At 38.9% G+C, this 12,293-nt stretch overlaps 1 protein-coding gene across 1 annotated transcript in view; it reads right to left on the bottom strand.

The window, feature by feature from the left end:
• Positions 1-2,872, bottom strand: part of acsf3 (acyl-CoA synthetase family member 3) — an 86,161-nt gene extending 83,289 nt beyond the window's left edge. Inside the window, 1 exon segment of the mRNA XM_079838615.1 lies at positions 2,830-2,872. The gene's annotated coding sequence lies outside the window, so the exon portion shown is untranslated.
• Between the last annotated feature and the right edge of the window lie 9,421 nt (positions 2,873-12,293).

Raw genomic sequence — 12,293 nt, 5'->3', positions numbered from 1 at the left:
AGACTTCTCTTCGCCAGTGGGTTGGGCTAATCCAAAAGAAGTGAAAACAATGGGGGTGTTCTGAAGGCAGACTGTTACCTGTGAAACAGGGGTGCTCTCAAAACACCCCCATTAGCAATTAGTGCTTTCCACCTGACGAAATGAACGCGGCGCGACAAAACTGATTAAATGAACGCAGCAAAACTGATTAAATGAACGCGGCAAAAAATCGACCAATCAGAATTTTGGTCGAGCCAGAACGTATCGACCAATAATCGACTAATCGACTGGGAGATTACAGCCCTAAAAATATCTTCATTTGTGTCTGAAGATGAACGGAGGTCTGACGGGTGTCCAACCACATGAGGCTCAGTCATTAATGACACAATTTACATTTTTGGGTGAACTAACCCTTTAAGTGCATTTACTTGAGTACTGTACGTAAGTACACTTTTTGAGTATCTGTTCTTTCCTTGAGTCACAATGTAGAAACCTTTCTTTTCTAGCCTGATTTTGACTTTGATAAGAGCTTTGTAACTTTTAAGCAAGTATTTAAATGAGTTCAAAATATGCTAGCATGTCAGATGGAGCATGACTGGCTAAAACCACGTGCATTCATACAACAATGCAACAATAATAAAATAATGCGTTTACTTTTGATACTTAAGTACTTTTAAAAGCAAGTATTTCTGTCCTTTTACTTAAGTAAAAATCTATCTTTACAACTTTCACTTGTAATGGAGTAATATTTAACCAATAGTACTTTTACTTTTACTCAAGTAATGGAGTTGTGTACTTTGTCCACCTCTGCAATTAAGACACTAAAGAAACCACTAGGCGATGAACAGGGTATTGCTTTCAATGAGAAACCTTTGGCGTCAAACACAGACATGTTGAATGAAAGTATATATTGGGTTATTATTTTGCAATTTTAATATAATTTAATCAGCATAATTTTATTTACATTTAAACATTTTTATTCAAAATATATATTTTAACAAATACTTTTTACTCGAAAATTGCTACGAAAATGAAAGTAGTGAGTTTTTGCTTAAAACAAGTTAAATTATCTGCCAATGGGGTAAGAAAAATAAACTTGTTTCTGTTTGCAATCTTGTTTTGTCCCAAATCAGAAACAAGATTGTTTTTCTTACCCCATTGGCAGATAATTTAACTTGTTTTAAGCAAAAACTCACTTCATTTGGACCCCCCCCCCACCCCCAAAAAACTAGTAAATACATCTTGATTTTAAATGTTATATATATTTGGGTTGGAAACAAGACACAAATACTAATTAAGAAAAGCATTGTTTGCGGTGTAGGTTAGTGACAGGGTCATTCCTGTTATCCAGTAACATTTTGGCTTCATAATTTTTGGAGGAAAAAAAAAATTGCATGTTTTTCATATTTTTAGCATTCTACCAAAATAGTGACGTGTTTAACTATTAGAATACATATTGGTCAAGCTCAGGGACTAAAAATAATAATAATTATGGGTAGATTCATTGTTCAGACGCTGGCCGTGAAGGTGTTCCACCCTGTTAGGGACATATAGTTATCACAAAATGTTAATAATGTAAAACAATAACAAGCTTTTCTTGGATAGTATATGTCCCTTATGCCATCATGGTATTTTTTTTTATTCTTGAAACAATAACAAAACAATTATTGATGAATAGAATGTCTTGATTATTAAGAACGGGTACTTTTTGTACCCATTTTTGCCAACAGGATGGTAAATAATAATTAAAAAAAATTCAAAAACATATAACAAAATAAGACGGAGCATAACAGGGTGGAACACCATAACAGTGGATGAGTTTTCCGTCATTGTCCTGCATGGTTTGCCTTCAGTAATGTGTGGAACTGAACCTATATATGAATATAGAATTTGCAATATGCAGTAAATACAATTTATTCTATTATAATTTACACCCTGTTAGGTTTATAGATCGAACAGGGTGGAACATTTTAAGCTAAGTTAGCCGTAGCTCTTTGAGTGATCAACATTTAGCTAGCTAACCTTGATAAACAGAACTTTTATAACTATGTCAGATATGTTTTGACATATTTTGACAGGACAAACATTTCTTCATAACATTAGCCTAACAGGGTGGAATATGACTTCAGGGACACGATAAATTAAGAAAATTGTAAAGAAATAATAATAATAACTATAGTTTCACATGATTAATATGTATGGTTAGAGCCAGTTTAGCCTATTCTATAACATAATCTAAAAATATTTTTAGATTTGTATCATTTCATGGTTTATAGTTCTTGTGGGAGTTGATTACTTTGCACTGAGGACATGCTAAAATTGAATGCATATATCAATAAAAAGGTGTGTAAAATACAAAATAGTATTTTTAATGTCTATTATATCTGGTTAAGTGATAAAGAAGACCTAAATATATAATTTAAGCCATTTCTTATAAATATGTGACTCATTTTAAAGAAAATATGAGTAAGTAAATCATGGAGACAGAAAAGTTAATGTATAACAGGAATGAGCCAACATGTAGTTGCAAAGTTACTAAAATGTCTAAATAAAATGTACCCGCACTTTTTATTATTATTAAACTTAAAGTTTCCTTTAGTACTCATTCGTTCATTCATTATTTGTCACAGACAGCACGAGGAACACCAATTATAATAAAGTAAATCTCAAAACAACAGTTCAGCTCCTGTGGTCTCCATACAACATGTTATTCCGCGTTTCTTAGGCTTCGTAAGACTCCCTGCTCAAAAGGTTATTCTTCTTAATGTTTCCTGATGTTGCTACGCATACAATCATAACAGAACTATAACACTTTCCTCACACATATATGAATAATAACGCGATTCTTACCTAAAGTCATACTGGAGACGGGTGCGCCGTTTAAAACAATCCGTGTGGAAATCTAAGCGAAGTGGAACCTTTATTTAAAGCGTTCATGAATCGGACCTTGTCCTTGTGTCTTATTGAGCTTTGCGTTTTAAAAGGCACTCCAAATCTTCAGATTTGCTTAACTTTTAGCGTAGGTGCGATTAGAAATAAAGGGAAAGTGTTTTAAATGAAAATATTATTAAGAGACTTGAATGTATAATATCTATGAATATGAATGTCACCAAGTAGAAATGTTGGCCTTAGCATTTGTTTGGCATATATATAGAAGGCCTATACAATAAAATAACAACAATACAGTTTAAAAAATATATGTTTTTTGCTGAAAAAGTAAGTAATACTATGTAAAAAAAAAAAATAGGATGAAAATTTATGAGACAGAAAAGTAGACTGATGTTGGTGAGTATTGACATCTAAGCTAGTGTGCGTTTTGCCATCACACTGTTCCCACCCAAGCTTCCTCATGCCAACTGGTTTTGGCATCAGCTCACAGCACGGGCACACTTAGCCACCAGCTGGCAGTCGCGGGCCTCAAATAAGAATTGTTCAGACATGGCACTCATTCAAAAAGTTCTCACTTCCCTAAACCCCTCCGTGGTAAATAGGGATGGCATGTTCCTGCAAACTGAGAGCTTTGTCTGAGAATCTCCCCTCCGGTTTGAGAAGTAGTATCGTCAACGAACGATCCATTCACAATCACAGAAAGAGCTGGACGCGAGGACACCCTCTTTAAGGCTTTAAACGCTCGATTCTTAGCGCTTTTTATATTGCACGTGATGCAGATGTTTTGATGGAACACCCTTGTTTTCGTGAGGATTTCTTTTCAATGCAATCTCAGCATGTTCCTGGTGTACATTTTTGAAATTCCAGCTTCAAACACATCAGATTGGATTGGAAAGAAGACCGAAGGGTGACCGAAGAACAGAAGGCAACCCGGTGAGCGTATATTTGACACGCAGCTACGATGGCTATCCGCCAGCCCTGCATCTTCTCAGTCGTGATGTTAGCAGGTAGCATGTCCGGCAGTGGGCGCCAACTCCCCGATTGGTTGGCTGAGGATTCGCACATTAAAAATGTGGGAGATGAGAGAAGCCCCCTCTTTTCGGAAAGATTCGGAGAGTGAAATCAAGGGGTGTTCCAAAAACATGTGTCAGGTTGGCACCAGATGAGAATGCCTTGGCAAGCGCCTCACTCTCCCCCTCTTGCCCCTCTTAGAACACATGGCACGTTGACGGCAGCATCTGGCTGCGTTGACTCTCAGCAGCTGCGCTTTGTCTATGCCAGTTGGGATGCTTGGCACTGCCACTTCATCAACTACCTGTGGCTTCTCCTGGGCGTGGAGCAGGCGATGAATTATTTGGTGCTGCAGCTGCAAACTTGACTTCTTTCCAAGAGATGCAGTTGTGTAAACACATGCTAGACTCGTGGCACACACAAACAAATGCTTTGCATACTTGGACAACTTGCATACAGGAGGACAACTCTGCATCTGGGATTATTTTATTCAACACTGGGCATTTGGTCTCTTGGGGTACATTACCACATATAAACCTTTGTAGTCTATTATACAAGGAAACACTGCCATTTTTTTGTGAACAAGCCATGAAAGAGCGAGAAGAATCCTTTTTTTATACTACTTTAACAAGCTTCGGGAAATATGTTGACTATAATACATGAAAAAGACCCCCTTTTCCTGGATTATTCCATGTGAGTTCCCCACTGTTCGCTACTGGGTCCTATTATGTTCCATATTTATCTTCCAAAAATCCATGAAAGAGTGAGAAGAAACCGTTTTGTACTATTGTAAAAAGCTTTGAGAAATATGTTGACTATAATATTTGAAAAAGACCCCCTTTTCCTGGATTATTCCATGTGAGTTCCCCACGGTTCGCTACTGGGTCCTATTATGTTCCATATTTGTCTTCCAAAAATCCATGAAAGAGCGAGAAGAAACCTTTTTTTATACTACTTTAAAAAGCTTTGAGAAATATGTTGACTAAAATATATGAAATCGACCCCATTTTCCTGGATTATTCCCTGTGAGTTCCCCACGGTTCGCTACTGGGTCCTATTATGTTCCATATTTATTCTGTAACATTTGTTGTATTAAATAAGAAATATAGACTGTGTGAAGCTTCTACAATACTACTCCAGCTGTGCCAAAATGTGTGGTTTACAATGGATTGCTACTTAAAACATGTTTGAGGAATTTGTTGACTATAATATCTGAAAAAGAACCTCTTTTCCTGGATTATTCCATGTGAGTTCCCCACGGTTCGCTACTGGGTCCTATTATGTTCCATATTTATCTTCCAACAATCCATGAAAGAGCGAGAAGAAACCGTTATGTACTATTTTTAAAAGCTTTGAGGAATTTGTTGACTATAATATATGAAATCGACCCCATTTTCCTGGATTATTCCCTGTGAGTTCCCCACGGTTCGCTACTGGGTCCTATTATGTTCCATATTTATCTTCCAACAATCCATGAAAGAGTGAGAAGAAACCATTTTTTATGCTACTTTAAAAAGCTTTGAGAAATATGTTGACTATAATGTATGAAATTGACCCCATGATTATTCCCTGTGAGTTCCTCAGGGTTCTCTACTGGGTCCTATTATGTTCCATATTTATTCTGTAACATTTGTTGTATTAAACAAGAAATATAGACTGTGTGAAGCTTCCATAATACTACTTTCCAGCTTTGCCAAAATGTGTGGTTTACAATGGATTGCTACTTAAAACATGTTTGAGGAATTTGTTGACTATAATATCTGAAAAAGAACCTCTTTTCCTGGATTATTCCATGTGAGTTCCCCACGGTTTGCTACTGGGTCCTATTATGTTCCATATTTATCTTCCAACAATCCATGAAAGAGCGAGAAGAAACCGCTATGTACTATTTTTAAAAGCTTTGAGGAATTTGTTGACTATAATATATGAAATCGACCCCATTTTCCTGGATTATTCCCTGTGAGTTCCCCACGGTTCGCTACTGGGTCCTATTATGTTCCATATTTATCTTCCAACAATCCATGAAAGAGTGAGAAGAAACCATTTTTTATGCTACTTTAAAAAGCTTTGAGAAATATGTTGACTATAATGTATGAAATTGACCCCATGATTATTCCCTGTGAGTTCCTCAGGGTTCTCTACTGGGTCCTATTATGTTCCATATTTATTCTGTAACATTTGTTGTATTAAATAAGAAATATAGACTGTGTGAAGCTTCCATAATACTACTTTCCAGCTTTGCCAAAATGTGTGGTTTACAATGGACTGCTACTTAAAACATGTTTGAGGAATTTGTTGACTATAATATATGAAATCGACCCCCTTTTCCTGGATTATTCCATGTGAGTTCCCCATGGTTCGTTACTGGGTCCTATTATGTTCCATATTTATGTTCCAACAATCCATAAAAGAGCAAGAAACCGTTTTTTATACTATTTTTAAAAGCTTTGAGAAATATGTTGACTATAATATATGAAAAAGTCCCCCTTTTCCTGGATTATTCCCTGTGAGTTCCCCACGGTTCGCTACTGGGTCCTATTATGTTCCATATTTATCTTCCAACAATCCATGAAAGAGCGATAAGAAATCATTTTTTATGCTACTTTAAAAAGCTTTGAGAAATATATTGACTATAAGATATAAAAAAGACCCCCTTTACCTGGATTATTCCATGTGAGTTCCCTACGGTTCTCTACTGGGTCCTATTATGTTCCATATTAATGTTCCAACAATCCAAGAAAGAGCAAGAAACCGTTTTTTATACTATTTTTAAAAGCTTTGAGAAATATGTTGACTATAATATATGAAATCGACCCCCTTTTCCTGGAATATTCCATGTGAGTTCCCCATGGTTTGTTACTGGGTCCTATTTTGTTCTATATTTATGTTCCAACAATCCATGAAAGAGCAAGAAGAAACCTCTTTTTGTGCTGCTTGAAAAGTTATGAGGGATTTGCTGACTATAATATATTATGAAAATAACCCTTTTCGCTTACCCCACGGTTCGCTACTGGGTCCTATTATGTTCCATATTTATTCTGTGACATTTGTTGTATTAAATAAGAAAAACTGACTGCATCAAGCTTCCCAAATGTTGCTCTCCAACTGTGCCAAAATGTGGGGTTTACAATGGACTGCTACTTAAAACTTGTACCATGAGGTCTTCCCATGTTGGATTTCTTAGGATTTTCCCCAAGACTGTGGCTCTGACACATCAGCGCTCTAAAGCAGTTACAAGCTTTCCTCATTTGGAAAGCATCATTTGCTCTCTCCAGGGGTAACTGTCATGTTCTCTAAATTTTGCAAAAGTTCAAAACCTCCAGAGGATCTTAGACATTGCAGCCTTTTAATAAAACAACGAACTCTGCTCTATTTAAGAGGGGGGAGTACTTACTTCAGAGTGGAGCAGCGAAGGCAACATCAAGCAGCAAAAACATGTCACGCTTTGTTTTTTTGAGTTAACTAGACATCCGTTATGTTCTAAGCCCAGACATCCGCAGAGCCACACGACCCAGATTGGATTGAGTTTTCTTTACAGGTTTTGTTTTTAGCTGTTTTGTAAACGGAGACAGATTATATCTGTCGAGATTCAAAGACAGCAGTTCTTTTTTTTTTGTGTTCAGCTTCTGGTGACCCACTGGGAGTTTGGCTCCATCTGTGCCAGCCTGACCCAGTTTAGCCCACGGCCACGTCCAACTGTTCCATGTCCCGAGCATATGTGCAGTTGCAGGGGGATAAGCGATCCTCACCACGCGGGACGGAGAAAAGCCCGCTGCAGACGTGACACTGGACCTGACTCCAGTCTGCCCTCTTCTCAGAGCATATGTCAGGAACAGGGCTGGCCTTCAGGACACATACACTGGAGCAATTCTGCTTTGAAAACTGAAACTGCTGGCATGGTCGTTTTGCTGTTTGGGCTGTATGAGCATGGATGGGGATTTTGCTTTTGAATCTTTATTTGTGTATTATAAGTGAATGTTAATAGGGGGTATGCATCAACGTCACTTTCCCGCCAGAACACGAGTGGCAGGAGAGCTGCTGCATGAATGGAGTTAACAGGGGAGGGTCAGTTTAAACTAAAGATTGGACTCGATATAGTATTCCTTACAACTTACCAAAGATCCAGTGATCCATGGATATTGACATGCAGCCAGGAATGGAGTTTTCGTGATATTTATATGAGCCTTATTTTGATACATCATTGTCAGTCCTCATAATTTAGAGAGTGAATCCCGCATTTAAATGTGTATGAGCCTATGTGTGTATGTGTCCGCTTGTCAAGAATGGAAAACAAAAGTTTCATTCAAATTCTGAATATATTATAGGCTTATTAATTTTTTTATATCACCTAGACAGCGCGCAAAGAGCGCTCCCTTTATAATCACTAAAAGCTGTCACTCATTCAATGAACGCGATCTCACAAAGTTCGTTATATTAATCAGTGAAGCTGACGACACAATGAATCTCTTATTTACATCATGTCTACATTTAGAGAGGATTTGCGCACGTGCAGAACTGGTCTCTGGACAACACCTCGAGCGGTGAGTGGATTCTAACTTCAACACCTGTGATTGGCCATTGCGTTCAAGAGATAAATAAACATGTCTGTGATTGGCCATTGCGTTCAAGACATCAACAAACTTGTCTGTGATTGGCCATTGCGTTCAATAGATAAACAAACATGTGTGTGATTGGCCATTGCGTTCAATAGATAAACAAACATGTCTGTGATTGGCCATTGCGTTCAAGATATCCACAAACTTGTCTGTGATTGGCCATTGCGTTCAAGATATCCACAAACTTGTCTGTGATTGGCCATTGCGTTCAAGACATCAACAAACATGTCTGTGATTGGCCATGGCGTTCAAGAGATAAACAAACATGTCTGTGATTGGCCATTGCGTTCAAGAGATCAACAAACATGTCTGTGATTGGCCATTGCGTTCAAGAGATCAACAAACATGTCTGTGATTGGCCATTGTGTTCAAGAGATCAACAAACATGTCTGTGATTGGCCATTGCGTTCAAGACATCAACAAACATGTCTGTGATTGGCCATTGCGTTCAAGAGATAAACAAACATGTCTGTGATTGGCCATTGCGTTCAAGAGATAAACAAACATGTCTGTGATTGGCCATTGCGTTCAAGAGATAAACAAACATGTCTGTGATTGGCCATTGCATTCAAGAGATCAACAAACATGTCTGTGATTGGCCATTGCGTTCAAGAGATAAACAAACATGTCTGTGATTGGCCATTGCGTTCGAGAGATCAACAAACATTTCTGTGATTGGCCATTGCGTTCAAGAGATAAACAAACATGTCTGTGATTGGCCATTGCATTCAAGAGATCAACAAACATGTCTGTGATTGGCCATTGCGTTCAAGAGATCAACAAACATGTCTGTGATTGGCCATTGCGTTCAAGACATCAACAAACATGTCTGTGATTGGCTACATTACTCACGAAGCGAAAACACATTGGAAATTTAATCATTTGACGAGCGCAAATGGCAGATACGCACTGGATCTTTTGCCAACTCTTTTTCGCTAATAATATGCCATTATTACGAAGAAAACAGATCCTAGACCAGCAGTTATGGGCAGCTAAAAGCAATCAGTAGCAGAAGCAGCAGTGGCAGTGGTTTGAGTGAAAAAATTACACGCTATTATCAGGTCGGTCCCGAGGGGGGCACAAGGATGTCCATGGGGGGCATGTTTGGTGTGTTTTTCGCTGATGCATACCCTCTATTCGAGAGATGGAGAGATACTCAATACTCAAATCTCATTGGTCCTCCTCCTTAAAAACAGTAAACATGAAATATATTCTGATTGGCTGTGATTGAGTCATGTTGCATAGCAGTTACACATACAATGTGGAAAGATCAATTGTGTGGGAAAGAACAAGCACACTATATATCAGTGTTGTTTACTCTAATTTTGCCAGGGCTGTGATTTAAATGAGAAACCGGCCCTGTAAACAAGACGCTGTGATCTGACCTGTTTAACCCAAAATCATGTTTTATTTCATCGCCGACTTGAATGATTGTGTGCATACAATTCATCAATTACAAACCTGAAGTTATGCATGAAAGCTGACTTCAACCTGGCACAAAGCAGTTTGTCGGCTCCCAATGGGCTCGGGGTCGGGGTAGCAGACCTCTAGCATTATCTGCATTAGCCACCCCAGATGGAGAGGAAGGAGCAGGGCTTCCCCCAATAACCACGGCAGTGGAAGCTGGCACTATTGGCAGATGTGTGGACGGTATCGGTGCCCAAAGCTGGTGCCCACTGGGAGCAGAGTGTGAGAGGCACATATGGGGCCGCATGCTGGTGTTCAGCTGATGCAGCAAGATGGAAATTACAGAAACAGCTCTCAGTCAATCTATCACTCTATTCCAGTACAGATAACTGCATCTGTTGAAGTACTGAAGAGAACATGAGTGATGCCTGCTTGTGCAAAACTGCTGCGACAATCCCACGGTGTTATGGGTGACTGTCAAGGCATTGAAATGCGCCTGCTAAGCTGTTCGGAGTGGATGTTAACATCTTACTATGCATTTGCAAAGATGTTCTGGGTGGTTTCTTATTCGCCCAAAATGTTGTGTTCCCAGGTGCCTCCGTCAGTGCAATTGGTCCAATTACAAATTTGGTTCCACATCCCTTTTTAAAGGGTTAGTTCACACAAAAATGAAAATTATGTCATTAGAGATTCGCGCGATTCTTGCGATTGAGGCGGCGCGAATCGCGCGAATCGCTCAAGTTGAAAAATCTGAACTTTGACAGATATTTCGCGCCGCGTTAACCAATCAGGAGCTTGCTCTAGTAGTGACAACAATGAGGAGAAAATCTGTATATTAATATCTGGTTCAGACAATATGATTATCACTGTGATAACATTAAATGACATGAAACACAACCCAGTCTCTTTTTGTTAAATGCAAGTTTATGTATGATTAATAATACAAAAGTATAAGTAATGTATAACAAGCTATACATGAAATAAAGTAAACAATGCAGTCAAACATTCAAAGTCAGTGCTAGTAGGCTAACGTTACAACTGCAACGTACAGTTATAGCCTAAAAAATATAAAGTAATGAAACTTATCTTTGCCCTCAGCCTAAACAATTTGCCAGGGAGCAAATTATAGATCCATGAGAGCAAAGATCGGCCGTTACAAGACGAATTATAGCTGGAGACGCCACAGAGACATCAGAGCCAGCGGCAGAAGGACTGGCTGAGGAAAGACTGCTCTCGCTGGGGTTAATGAGCGCCGCTGATCCACTAGAGCTCACAACTCTGACAACGGCAGATAAAATGTTCAAATAGGCACTCTTTATATAAATAAACCACAGATTTGAGCTTTAAACAACTACATTATCGACTGAAAAAGTCTTAAAACTACGTTTTGTCACACATTAACAGTAGATTTTAACAAAAAAAGACATATAAACACAGCCCATGTCAGCCATTTCTCAACGAGACGAGCTGCTGGCGGAAGCCCCGCCCATGACGCGAATTCGCGTCTGTTGTGCAGTGAATATCACGCGCGATTCGCGCGAATTTCACGCGCGATTCGCGCGAGTAAACTCAAAATGTACACCCGTCCACCTTCGCGCGATTAGCGCGAATTATTCGCGCGAATCGCGTCCGGTGTGAACGCCACATAAGACCTTTGTTCATTTTCTGAACACTAATGGAGATATTTCTGATGAGATCTGAGAGTTCTCTGACCCCTCCATAGACAGCTGTTTAATTAACACTTTCAAGGTCCAGAAAGGAATTAAAGACATCGTTAAAATCGTTCATGTGACTCCAGTGGTCCTTAAAGGGTTAGTTCACCCAAAAATGAAAATTCTGTCATTAATGACTTCCCTTCATGTGGTTGGACACCCGTCAGACCTCCGTTCATCTTCAGACACAAATGAAGATATTTTAGTGTAAATCTGATGGCTCAGAAAGGCCTTCATTGACTCAATGCACTTTACACTCTCAAGACCCTTAAAAGACACTAAAGACGTCGTTACAAAGTCCATCTCACTACAGTGGTTCTACAATAACTTTATGAAGCGACGAGAATAGTTTTTTGTGCGCAAAAAAACCCTAAATAACGACTTATATAGTGATGACCGATTTCAAAACACAGCATCATGAAGCTTCGAAGCGTTATGAATCAGTAAGTCGATTCATGATTGCGTGTCAAAATGCCAAACTGCTGAAATCACGTGACTTTGGCGATCCAAACCACTGAATCGACTCACTGATTCATAACGCTCTGAACCACTGAATCGACTCACTGATTCATAATGCTCTGAACCGCTGAATCGACTCATTGATTCATAACGCTCTGAACCGCTGAATCGACTCACTGATTCATAACGCTCTGAACCGCTGAATCGACTCACTGATTCA

The sequence above is a fragment of the Gobio gobio genome, assembly GCF_949357685.1.
Source record: "Gobio gobio genome assembly, chromosome: 2".
Taxonomy (NCBI): Eukaryota; Metazoa; Chordata; class Actinopteri; order Cypriniformes; family Gobionidae; genus Gobio; species Gobio gobio.
This window is presented reverse-complemented; position numbering and strand designations above follow the sequence as displayed.